The sequence below is a fragment of the Coturnix japonica genome, chromosome 5 (assembly GCF_001577835.2).
Source record: "Coturnix japonica isolate 7356 chromosome 5, Coturnix japonica 2.1, whole genome shotgun sequence".
Taxonomy (NCBI): Eukaryota; Metazoa; Chordata; class Aves; order Galliformes; family Phasianidae; genus Coturnix; species Coturnix japonica.
Window position 1 is genome coordinate 52,230,264 of NC_029520.1, and position 12,511 is coordinate 52,242,774.

The window sequence follows — 12,511 nt, forward strand, 5'->3', positions numbered from 1 at the left end:
AGAAGTTAGTAAAAATTAGAAGACTTAGCAGCAGCCACGCTTAACACCAGATAGCAGAAACACCGTCCTTTGACATCCTTTACTCATTGATAAGGTTTGATAAAGCTGTTAGCTTCACAGGCATTTTCTAGCAAATGAGCCATAAAATAGGATAGTTTAAGTATTATCCCTAAATAACAAACCTTCCAATTATGCTCGAAGAAAAATTGCTATATCCTGCTAATTATAGCATCCATGGCTTGGATTTGTTTGAAGAGAAGCTCTCTTGATTTAAAATAAACACCAACTTTGAAAGCAAGATGGGGATGTAGGGAGAAGAGAAGGAAAATGAGAGATGAGAGACCCAGCATGAGTGACGCAGTTGTGTGCTCCCACATGATGGCAGCCCACTGGGACAGTCCCATCTCCTCCAGTGCCCTGAAACTAGTGCAGAGCTGGCTGCCAGGAGCACAGTGACTCCTGAATGAGCTCCAGCATCACCCCAGCTCCATCTGTGTCACAAAAGCTGAGCCCTTCCCTAGGTCCTCTGCCAGCTGCATCTCTGAACTGGGACCCACAGAGTCAGTCCTACTTTGGGGGATGCTCTTCTTTCTCTCCCTGCTCTGTGCCCCCTACTGTGATTGTTAGAACCAGAAGCCCTGATGGAAACAAAAGCTGTGTGTCTGCAGATAGCGAGTGTCTCTTGGCAGTGTTGCCTGCCCACTTGTAAAAGGTTCTCCGGGACAAGGATGTACCTTCCCTCATATGAGATGAAAAAGGCTGCAAGAGGAGTTCTTGGAGTTAATGCTCATTAGAAGAAGAGTGCACAGTGCCCAAACCCACACAGTGCTCAAGCTGAGGCAGGTGGGTGCTCCCTGCTGCAAGCTGCAGGGAAGCTGAGAATACCGATTCACTGACCAGAATCTGGCCTCAGTTCTGTCTTTTGAACAACAGCAAAGCCTTCAGCCCTTCGCTGCTGCTTTCCTGCATAGTTTCCAGAGCACAGAGGTGACAGGAGCCAGCTGCTGGCTCGATAGAGGAAAAGCGAGCAGTCTGGTTTTCATGAAACACAGAAAAGCATCACTGTGGGCTGCACGTGCTGGTCCTATTTTAGCTATAAAAACCATTGTGCTTTGTCTGTGAGGTCACAGGAGAACCAATGCTGGGCTTTGCTCCATCTTTCTCTTTGCTATAGGGTCACGGGGATGAGGGACACAGAAAGAGGACAAGTGCCGACTGCCAGCAGGCTGACAAAAGCACAGATGAGGCACGAGCAATCTGGCTTCATCCCCTTTGGGGTTATTTTTAAATAAAACAACTTAGAAGGAGACATCCAACCTGTTTCAATGTACTTCAGCCTGAACTGTAAGCACAAACCGGATTCCTCTGTGCAAAAGAACTGATGTGTTGATGGAAGAAAGAGGACAAATCCCATACCCAGCTCCAGCAGCTCTCAGTGCAGATCTCCAGGCTGCAAACACAAAACCACCCTTTGGTGGATGCTGCAAAAGGCTCCGTTTTGTCTGACCGTTCTGCACAAGAACTCCCTTCTCAGGCCGAAAGCTGCTTCTGGAGAAACTGGCATCCCATGGCTTGGACAAGGCATACTCTTGGTTTAAAAGATGTCTGTATGGCCAAGCCCAGAGAGTGGTGCTCCCCAGGGGTCAATATTGGAACCAGTTCTATTTAATATCTTTATTGGTGACCTGGATGAGAGCATTGAGTGCTCCCTCCGTGTGTTTGCAGGTGACAGCAAGTTGTTAGGATGTGCTGATCTACATGAGTGTAGGAAGGCCTTGCAGTGGGACCAGGACAGGCAGATCAGTGGGCTGAGGCTCAACAGGACCAAGTTCCATGTCCTGCACTTTGGCCACAACAACCCCAGGCAGCACTACAGGCTTGGGGCAGAATGGGTGGAAATTCCTCTCCAAAAGAGAAGTCAGGCACTGGCAGAGGCTGGGGTTGGGGATCTGAAGGGCTTTCCCAACCTCAGTGACTCAGTAATTCAGTGGAAAGCAAAACACACAAGGCCTGCAAATAGAAATTGTTCTAAAATGAGCAGGGATGGATATCCACTGCAATGTTTTGCTTGGATCTGGGCTATGTGTACCATGGACTTTCATAGCACTCCAGCACACCAAGGCTGGAGCTCTAAGTAGCAGCAGCAACCTAATTTTAGCAGAAAGGATAGTGATGAAGGATGCAGAGTGCCACCACTCCATAATTCCATAACAAAGGCAGGAGGATGCCAGTGACCACCCCCACCATCCCAACATTCTGCAGCCCTGGTGCTCCAGCACTGCTGCCCCAAAGTCTATGGGACTTCCTACATGGGCTGAACACAATTGGGAGCACGATCCCACTAAGAAAAGCACTAAATACTTTAATATCTACCCAACCTGCTGAGCCAAGTGACAGCTCTCCTGTGCAAACACATTGCCCTCATCATAAAAATGCTCATACTTCTTGGATTTTCAGAACTCTTTCACATCGTGTATATATATATCACAAAAAGACTGGCTATTTTGAAAGCACTGGAAGTGCAGGCTGCTGATTTTTAATATGCATTGCATTTTATGGCTCAGCTACCAGGTTAATATGCAGTGTCAAGGATTTCAATGGGACTATATTTATAAGCATCATTAATTCATATGAGTTCATAATAATCCAATAATATGGAATTAACAGTATTCTGCTTTATCTAAGGTGCTATTAAGATATATATCATGCAAAATGCAAGGCTATTATGCAAAATGAAAATACAAAGGCAAAACAACTTTGGCACAGTGTTATTAGTAGATGCTGAGGTGTTAAGGAAGAAAAGCACGTTAAACAGAGATGGAAGCTGCATTTTATGTGCTTTCTACATCACCACTGCTGCATAGAGAGGAGCATGACCCAGACCACCCTCAGCATGGGACCACATTGTCCCCATGCCAGCCAGCTGTGCACCCAGGGCCCCTATTGAGCACCAGAGGCCTCAGATCCTCCCCAAACCTTGCAAAAAGGCACCAGCAGTGCTCAGGATCACATTAGTTATACAACGGTACTCAGCTGGGAGCAAAAACCCTCCAGCACGCGTTACTTCTTAAGTGCTGTTATATACTGTAAGAGGGAAATGTTCAGGAGGAATTAGGAAAAGAGCAGATAAACGAGCAGGGAATTTGGGACTGGACTCCTGGGAATGGAAGTGGGAAAAGCCCGCAGCGCTGGCTGTGAAACCTGCTGAGGATGGCAGCAATCTGCTTTGCTCCTCCAGCAACAGCTGGGAACAGCTCAGCAGCACCAAAGCTGTGCGGTGCATCAGTGGGCGAAGCTCTTGTGAACGTCACCATTCACAAACCACACCTGGATGGTTTTTATTCTTTAAAAAAAAAAAATGAAAAGAAAAAAAAAGCAGAAAGCAAAACATTCCAGCAGTACAATGTTGGCAAATACCCTGTGTGGATTAAACTGCATGAAAAATGTCAGCAATCAGCTGTGCGGGGTGGCCACAATCTCACAACATGCAGATCAATACCTCACTGTTCAGCTGATAGGAAACAAAGGGGGGGAAAGAAATTCCCTCTGATGGACATGGGGAGTGGTAAAGCCACCTTCTCCAAAGCCCCATGCCTGTTCAATGTCCCAAGCAATGCACTGCCAGCCCCAGGCTCAGCACCTTGAGCTTGCCACTAAGTTCTCCCCTCCTAAAGCTTCCTCCCCATCTTGCTTTTTGGCTTTGGGTTTCCTTCTGTTGTTGTTATTTTGCCTCCAAACATGTTGCCACAGCAACCCCAGCACTTTATCAGCACTCAGGAAAATCCAGCTCTGATTTGGTTGCTCCATGGAAACACATCTCAGCATCTTCTGACACCACACTGAGCTCCATGCCACTGTGGGCAAGATGGGGAGCTGTGACAGGACAAGGGGAAAGGGTTTCAAACTGAAAGAGAGGAGATTTGGACTGTATATAGGGAAGAAGTGTTTTACACTAAGGGTGGTGAGGCACTGGCACAGGCTGCCCAGTGAGATGGTGGTGTCCCATCTCTGGAGACACCCAAGGTCAGGCTGGACAAGCTCTGAGCACTTGATGGAGCTGTGGGAGTCACTGTTCATGGTGTGGGAGTGGGACCAGATGGCCTTTAAGGGTCCATTCCAATTCAAATCATTCTATTATTCCAACATTAAGTAAGTATATAAGTAATTACTTAATTATAATCCTGTGTTACACTTCTACAGACTCCAAAGGTGACTTGATAGCTTCTCGTGAAGGTCTCTCCCTTGGCATTACTACGCCTTGCAACTAGCATTATCATGGCCATGGTCATGGGGTGACCCTCAGGCTCCTCTGAGGCATCTTTTATACACTTAAATTCAGTATCCACTATTGTTCCCTTGGCCGTGACCAAACGCTGTGAATCCTCCCAGCAAAATATGCAAGTGCTTAAAAAATAAACAGAACCAAAGTTCAGTGCTGAAGAGAAGAAAATAACATACAAGTATTTGGCCACTCTACAAATAACTGTAGAGCTCTTCATCTTATTTCGCACAGTTTTCTTTGTTCTCCCATCTGTGGTTTCCTCACTCCGTTTCCCAGCTTTCTGCTCTTTGCCAGGAGCTGCTCCTGTAGGACTCAGTGCAGGAAGGAGGGCAAAGCTCTCCTTTCACCCACATCTGCCTCCCCCACATCTCAACTCAGTTCTTCTCCATCTCGCTAAGAAGCAGATTTTCAGCCTGACGGAGTTTAAAATAAAATTAATATATTGGCAGATATCCACAACAGCCTCTCAGGTGTTCATATTGGAAATTATTATTTTCAACAGTTCATGGCTCATTTCTTTAAAATTAAAATTAGTGTTGTGGCAGCCGGGGATAATTTCCCAGATGCCAGCGCAGCGGAGAGCACAGAGCTGGCTGATATGAGGAACGGGGCTCTGCTGCTGTAGGACGTGCCTGGCCTTGGGTTGTCCCATGTGCACACCAAGGGGTGACCCCGGTAAGGCTTTGCCCTAAGAGTCACACTGTAATGATGCAGCTCCTACTTCAAGTGTAATCTGGAAGATGTTTCAAACGTGTGCAAGCACAGTTGTCCCATTCCCATCCCACCATGTTGCACAGCATCCTGCTGCCTCCTGCCACCCCGCACCAAGCAGAACCCCATACCACACAATGCTGTTCTGTTGTAGTGTGGTCCTGGGGGCACTTAAGGCCCATCCATCCCCACCAACCCCAATGGCTGCCCTCCTCCTGTTCTTGGCCACTCACCTCAGGGGAAGCAGGCACAATAGGTCTATGGGGTGGGCTGGGATGGAGGGATCCCAGTGGGTGCTTCCTTGGTGCTGGGCAAGGAATGGTCCTGAACAAAGTGGGGGAAAGGAAGCCGAGTGGTTGTCATTCACTTGAAGAAGAATTTGAGAAAATTTCAAGGTATAAACAACCAAAAGTGATCATACAATCACAGGATCACAGAATCATGGAATGGCCTGGGTTGCAAAGGCCCACAGTGCTCATCCAGCTCCAACCCCCTGCTGTGTGCAAGGTCACCAACCAGCAGCCCAGGCTGCCCAGAGCCACATCCAGCCTGGCCTTGAATGCCTGCAGGGATGGGGCATCCACAGCCTCCTTGGGCAGCCTGTTCCAGTGCGTCACCACCCTCTGGGTGAGCAAATTGTGTGTTTTTAGAGATGCAGTTGCTCTGATAGTTTTTCCATACAAGAGCCACAAAATAACATTTTCCACAGCACCCCCATCCCCTTCTGTCTGTGGGTGCAGCCCCAGCTCTGAGCTCTGGGTGACATGAGGACAGGGTGGAGACAGGGACAGAACTGGGACTGGGACCCTTCCCCAGAGGCCAGGAACACCGCAGACTCCATGCAGCACCGAGGCCTCCTTCTGCACCATAAATTATCAGGAAACATTAATAAACAGCTCCATCTACTGACAACATCACCTCCAAATTCCAGATCCTGCAAGAGTGCCCTGTGCCGCTGGTCATGTCTCAGCCTGGGCCAACCCTTCACCAGCTGCCATCCCAACTACAGCCCCAGCACAGCCCCAGGTGTAGGGCAGCGCTCTGGGGCTCTTCCCAGAGGCCCCAAATTACACCTTTTAGTCTCCATTCCCAGGGCATCTGAGATCACCCATGAAATACAAAGGCGATGAAGCCAACCCAAAACAATGCAAGTTTTGCAAATTGCCCAGAAGTGGCCAATTTCATACATACACCAACCTCTGATGTAACATCTTCCATTGCCTCTGAGACAGAAGGCCAAACACCCCAAAGTCCAACAGAAGCATATGGAGGTGCCACTGCTCCCCTCAATGGCTCCAGGCGCAGGGGTAGCTCTCCAGTGTCCCCAAAGGCGCTGGACCCTCAGGTCCATCTTCTTCATGCCTAAAGGGGTAAATAGCAGCATGATGGGAATACAAGTGTCTGAGAGTCCCTCCTCCCAACCCTTCCTGACTCTATGAAGGTGGGCTCATCCCCCCTAGCTACAAACATCACTGATCCCACCAGCCCAAACCCACTTCCCATGTATGGCAGGACAGACACACGTGAGGATGGTGTGAAGACCATGGCAGAAGCACTTTGAGCTCATGACCACTTCATAATCACTGCCAAAAGTCCTACAGAGATGAGACTGCATCCACACGGGTGGGACGTTACCAGCAGGGTCATCTGCTCAGTGCCCCCAGCCAGCACCACTCCCCGCAGGGCCAGGACCCCATACAGCAGATGCTCTTTCTCTGACCCCAAATCTCTGCTTTACCCATGAAAGTGGAGCTTCAGGGCTGTACCGGAGCTGGAAATGCTGCCCCTGGAGCTGGGGGTCATGAGGTGGCACAGGGCAGGGTGTCAGCCCAGCAGAGATCACAACCAGCACAGAGCATGAAAATGTTCCTCATGCAATTTTAACTCCGGTGCACAAACTTAGCTCCATTCACTTGTTAAAGTTTTATGTGTCCCTGGGAGGTGGGGAGGGGGGGAACCATCAGCACTGCTGGTGTTTTTTATTTGTGTTTCCACTCACAACAGATCCATCTGCTTTTATCGGCTCCCTGGTTGACCTCCAAAAAAGCAGAGGCTGTAAAAGAAAGGGTGGGGATCTCCAACCATGATGGATTGTGGGGTGAAGCCCCAATACCACAAGAGGAAGAGTTTGAGCCCCCATCCAGCAGGAACCAAATGGGATTTCACAGTGGTCCCCAGGGATGCAGGTGCTGAGGTCACTGCAGAAGAGCCGGGCTCCAACAGTACAGCCCTTGGGCCAAAAATGCGGAAAATCAGGGAAAAGATGTGAAGCCAAACAATAACAGAACTTCTCAGCACACGCTGTCATGGACCACCTGAAATTCCCCTTGCCGTTTCTCTCCATAAATGTCATCCTCAGGCAGATGCTCTGCAGTTAAGGGATGTTTGTTTGGATGTATAAATAGTCCCTGTCTCTGCTGGGGCTCCTGAGGCCGCGCGGTGCCAACTGCTGCCCCTCTGTGAGCTGTGTGCCCTCGTTTACCCCTCAACCACCCCACAAACAAGCACTGCCTCCTCGTCCTCCATCCCCTCACTGACGCAATGAATGAGTTTAACAAGAGGCGACATCCAGAGTTACTGCTTTCTGGATCACGCATAGAATCACAGAATCATTAAGGCTGGAAAAAACCTCCCAGATCCCCAAGCCCAAACCCAACCCATCTCCACCATCCACGTCCCTCAGTGCCACACCTCTATGGTTCTACATGTCCCCACTACCACCACCTGGGCAGGCAATGGCACTTCTTCATCCTCATGGGCACTTGTGTGCTTTCCATCACACCCACCTTGTCATCCTGGGACATGGGATGCTCCTTCTTTAGCCCCCACCAACACTCCTCATAAACGTCCTTTACTGGTGCAGATTCAGTGGTTTTCAGCCCGTCCTTTGGGAGGTGGATTTGATGCAGTATCCCATCGTTCAGTCTCACTCTGTCAGAGTCTCTTGAAAAGAAATAAAGTCAAATCGCAGCTGCAGACACGGTGTTTTATGGATGTCGCAGCTTTAATATTCCTTTCACAACAGGCTGTGGACATAAGAGGCCAGTTTGTCAATCCAGCCATTGCCTGGGGCTAAGCTGCTAATTCTGCTGCGTGGCTGAGGAGCGCACGAGAGAGCTGCTTTCCAACGCCAATGCTCAAGAAGGGGCACTTTCTCCCTTTGGTCCCTGCCATTTCTTTTCAGTGTTGGCTGAGATGATTCCACTCACAGCTTTGTGTTGCAAATCTTTTTTAATAACTCGTGGGTTTTCTTCTGCTCGTAGCAGCGCTTGCTCTTCTATGTGGTTTTCCTATCTGATAAAGGCTTTGAAGATGCTTTGGCCTTTTCTGTGGAGGAGCAGTGGCATAGAAATGTAGAATCAGAGAATCGTCATAGAACAGCCTGTGTTGCAAAGGCCCACAGTGCTCATCCAGCTCCAACCCCCTGCTGTGTGCAGGGTCACCAACCAGCAGCCCAGGCTGCCCAGAGCCACATCCAGCCTGGCCTTGAATGCCTGCAGGGACAAGGACTCCACCACTGCCCTGGGCAGCCTGTTCCAGAGCTTTCATGCAAACAGCCCTCTTTGTTTTTGCATGGAAACTGCTGATCCTGCAGAATCAGAGTAGACCCTGGGTGGCTTTACCCTGCTGGCAAAGCTCTGCTTTGGCATTCATGCTTTTACACCATTTGCAATAGAAATTAAAGTATTCCTATCCAAAACCAGATGTTTCAGCTGAAAAGAGAGGTATGACTGTTGGTCTCACATGGTCTATAGCAGGAGCACTAAGGCAACCAAAAGCATATCCCCATGATTTACATCACCCTCCCCCCTGCTTCTGAGGGTTCAAGTCCGAAGCCAACCCCAAATCAAGGTGAGTTTACAGCCATGCTTGGAAGCGGCCCCAGTACATCAGCTGTGTGAGAAAGGTGGGATTTTCCCTCTGCCAAAAAACTTTGAGCAATAACACAGGTAAATGGCTCCTCAGTGAGCACTGAAAACAAGTTTGGCTTCAGAATAATCCAGCTCACAGATGGACCACCTCAAAAAAAGAGTGTTACCAGTGAGGTACAATGAAAAATGGCACTGTTTTATTTGGTATATGATGAGCAGAATCTCCCCACTGTTCCCAGAGAGCTGGCTTTAGCAGGTACAACTGTACCTGCAAAATCTTCATACGTTGCCTCCAGACAAGATGCTTACCTTCTTTTCCTATGCTGATAATAATTTTTTCCATATGTTATAGCTGTTAAATGTAGTTTGCACTCCCCTGATCAGAGGACAGGCTTTGTGGCAAGGAGGAGCCTAGTGATGGGACACGGATGCATCACACTGCACAGCACTGGCAGCCAGGGCACTGTGTGCTGCACCTCTAAGCACAAGAACATTTCATTGCCCATCTGACCAGCTGCAACGAGGCATCCTCAGAGCCATCAAACAATCCTCCTTCTAAGCACTTGGTCTTTGTTGGGAAATGAATTGGGTGTATGGCTGTAGATGTCCAGAGTATAAACAGCACTCTGCTGTGGGTGTTGGGAAAGAATGGACAGACCCATAGGGCTGAAGATCAAGAAGAGCCCATCCACATCAATGGCCACAACCGACTTCATTACGTCATTCCCAGGAGTTGGATTCAATGACCTTTCATAGAATAGAATCATAGAATCACAGAATGATCCGGGTTGGAAGGGACCTCAAGGATCATGTAGTTCCAACCCCCTGCCTGGCAGGGCCACCAAACTTTCACAATTACTAGATCAGGTTGCCCAGGGCCCCATCCAACCTGGCCTTGAACACCTCCAAGGACCTTTCCAATGGGTCCTTTCCAAGCTGGGATGCTCTATGATTCTGTGACTGCTGCAATGTCTGAGCTGTGTTAACGGCCTTCCAGGTGTTTCTTTCCTTCATTAGTACAAACACCTCAAGAAAATCAGCAGTGCTGAACCAACTTCAAACCTTGATCCCTGCATCTGCACCGGGGTAGGACTGTGCTCTTCCCAGGCACCTGCCACCACAGCCCCATCGATGCCCATGTATCTATTCCAGTTATCTCAGAACATTTTGTTTTTTCATGGCAAGAACTCGTCCCCGAGCAAGTTGTGTGTGAAGTTTAGATGGCAGCAAACCACTGCCTGCTGTGCTAGGTGGCTTCATAAGCAAGGTCATGCTCTGCAGGGAGGAAGCCCAAAAGCACACAGCCCAAAGTATGGCCATCAACACCCTCAGACAGGGAAAGAGTGGAGCTCTGTACAACTGTGCTGCAGGAGCTCATCATGTAGTGCCACAGGCCCTAGGGTGATTCAGCACACTCGATGATGTTTCACCGAGGTTAATTTAGATTCAAACATAATCGATTATGGGGATTTGGGACAGAGTTATGTCGTGAATTTAGCTGACAAAGGCTGGATGTTAGGAAAGTTTTCTTCTCTGAAAGATCGGTGCTGCAGGGGCACAGCTGCCCAGCGAGTGGAGGCGTCACCATCCCTGGGGGCAACACTGGTGGCAGCAGATGGTTGGACGTGGTGATCTCAGAGGTCTTTTCCAACCTTAACGATTCTGTGGTTCTCTAAGATCTGTTATAAATACATTTATAAAGGAGGAAAATGTCTGATGGCTTGGGAAATTTAGAGCTATTGAACAAAGTATTTGACATCTGTATTAACTCAAAACCCCAAACGGGCTGAACTTGTTTGCATTCCTTCAGCCTTAATACTGGGTGAATTTACCTTACTGATTCTATGAATCTATAAGCTCCCCTCAGCACCACCAGCCGTGCAAGGCAGGCTTCCCTTTAAAATCCAAGCTGGAAGGAACCCATAGGGATCACCAAGTCCATTCCAGCCCCACACAGCACCACCCAAACCCACACCCTATATCTGAGAGCAGCGTCCCAGTGCTCTCCAAGCCCAAGCAGCTCCAGGCAATGCCTGAAATAAAGTGAAAATCCTGCTAGCAGGGAAGATGTCAATTTGATTTTTAAGTTTGTTTAAAGCAGTTTTAACACTAAACAAGTAAACATTTATAACTGAATAAATAGTTTTCAGTTTAGTCAAGGAGCATTCAGTGGGTGTTGGCATAAATATTCAGTTATGGAAATTATTTGATTAAAATAGATTTTACATGCCATAAATAAACATTGTCTGCAACAAACACACACTCCCAACAAGCATCTTGAATTAGAGAGCCACTGATGCCTAATGCCAGCCTTTGAAAATGTTTTATTTAGCAGCACTTCTGCTCACCACGCTGCAAGCCAGATCCCATCTGCATGGGCTTCTCCAGGCATTCATCTCACTGTACCATGAAGGGGAGCGGGGATGAGGAAGGGTGATGCACCAACAGCCAAGGGCTCCTCTGGGTGCTGAGATGGAGCAGGGGCCAACAAAGTCACCAAACATGGGCCTGCAATGGGTGGGCAGCACTGCAGGGTCAGCCTGCCTGGTGTTGGCTGTCTGCAGAAATCAGGGTGAGGAGTGTGTTCCAGCCAAACCTGCTGTTGGACTGGGCTGGGAGCGATGCTGGCCTCTAAGCACAGGGTGTGTAGAAGAGCAACATCGGAGCACTGAAGCACATTAAGTGACACATAGGTGGGGGCAGAGACTTTTCCAATATGTATTCATAAATAAATGCCCCCAGGTTGACGAGTATTTGTGGTGCCAGCTCGGATGAGGCCCCTCAAGGCAAGAACTGAAAATGTGGTTCTCATCTCAGGCTGAGAAATGCAGAGCTCCTGGCCAGCCTTGGCAGAGGGCTTTGCAGAGCTGCTTCTGCACAGAAGCTGCAGATCCAGCAGGCAGACTGTGCCATCTAGCTTCTGCTTTAATACAGGCTGCTGCCGTGTGCGCCTGGCCGTGCAGTGACATCTGTACATGGGGAAACAGGCACCCAGCACCCTGCTTTGGTGGTAGACACAGCATGGGCACAGGACCCTGCCATGGTGCTCAAAGCTGAGTCTGGAGAAGCACAAAAGTGTGCACAAGGACCATACAAGTGCAGACATAGAACCATAGAATGGCCTGGGTTGCAAATGCCCACAGTGCTCATCCAGCTCCAACCCCCTGCTGTGTGCAGGGTCACCAACCAGCAGCCCAGGCTGCCCAGAGCCACATCCAGCCTGGCCTTGAATGCCTGCAGGGATGGGGCATCCACAGCCTCCTTGGGCAGCCTGTTCCAGTGCGTCACCACCCTCTGGGTGAAAAAAACACCCTCAAAAGACATCTACAAGCAGCAGCAGAAGAAGAATCAGCTGATTCTAATAAGAAAGCCCTAGCTCAGACGGGTAGCAGTGGCCATGCCAATGAATACTCAGGTTGAGGATCACTGCAGCTCTGACAGCCTCCTGCACTGACACCAGAGCAGCCCTCAGCCCCTGAGGCAAGGAATAGAACTAGCCAAGGTGACAAGAGCTCCCTGGCACACAACCTGAGATGCTACAAGCAGAACAGCCCAAAGGCCACCCCCAACCTGCTCCCACGCAGCAGCTCCATGGGTTGGGCTGCAGCTCAGTGGCCATTGGGGCACAAGAACCCCCCCCAGCACC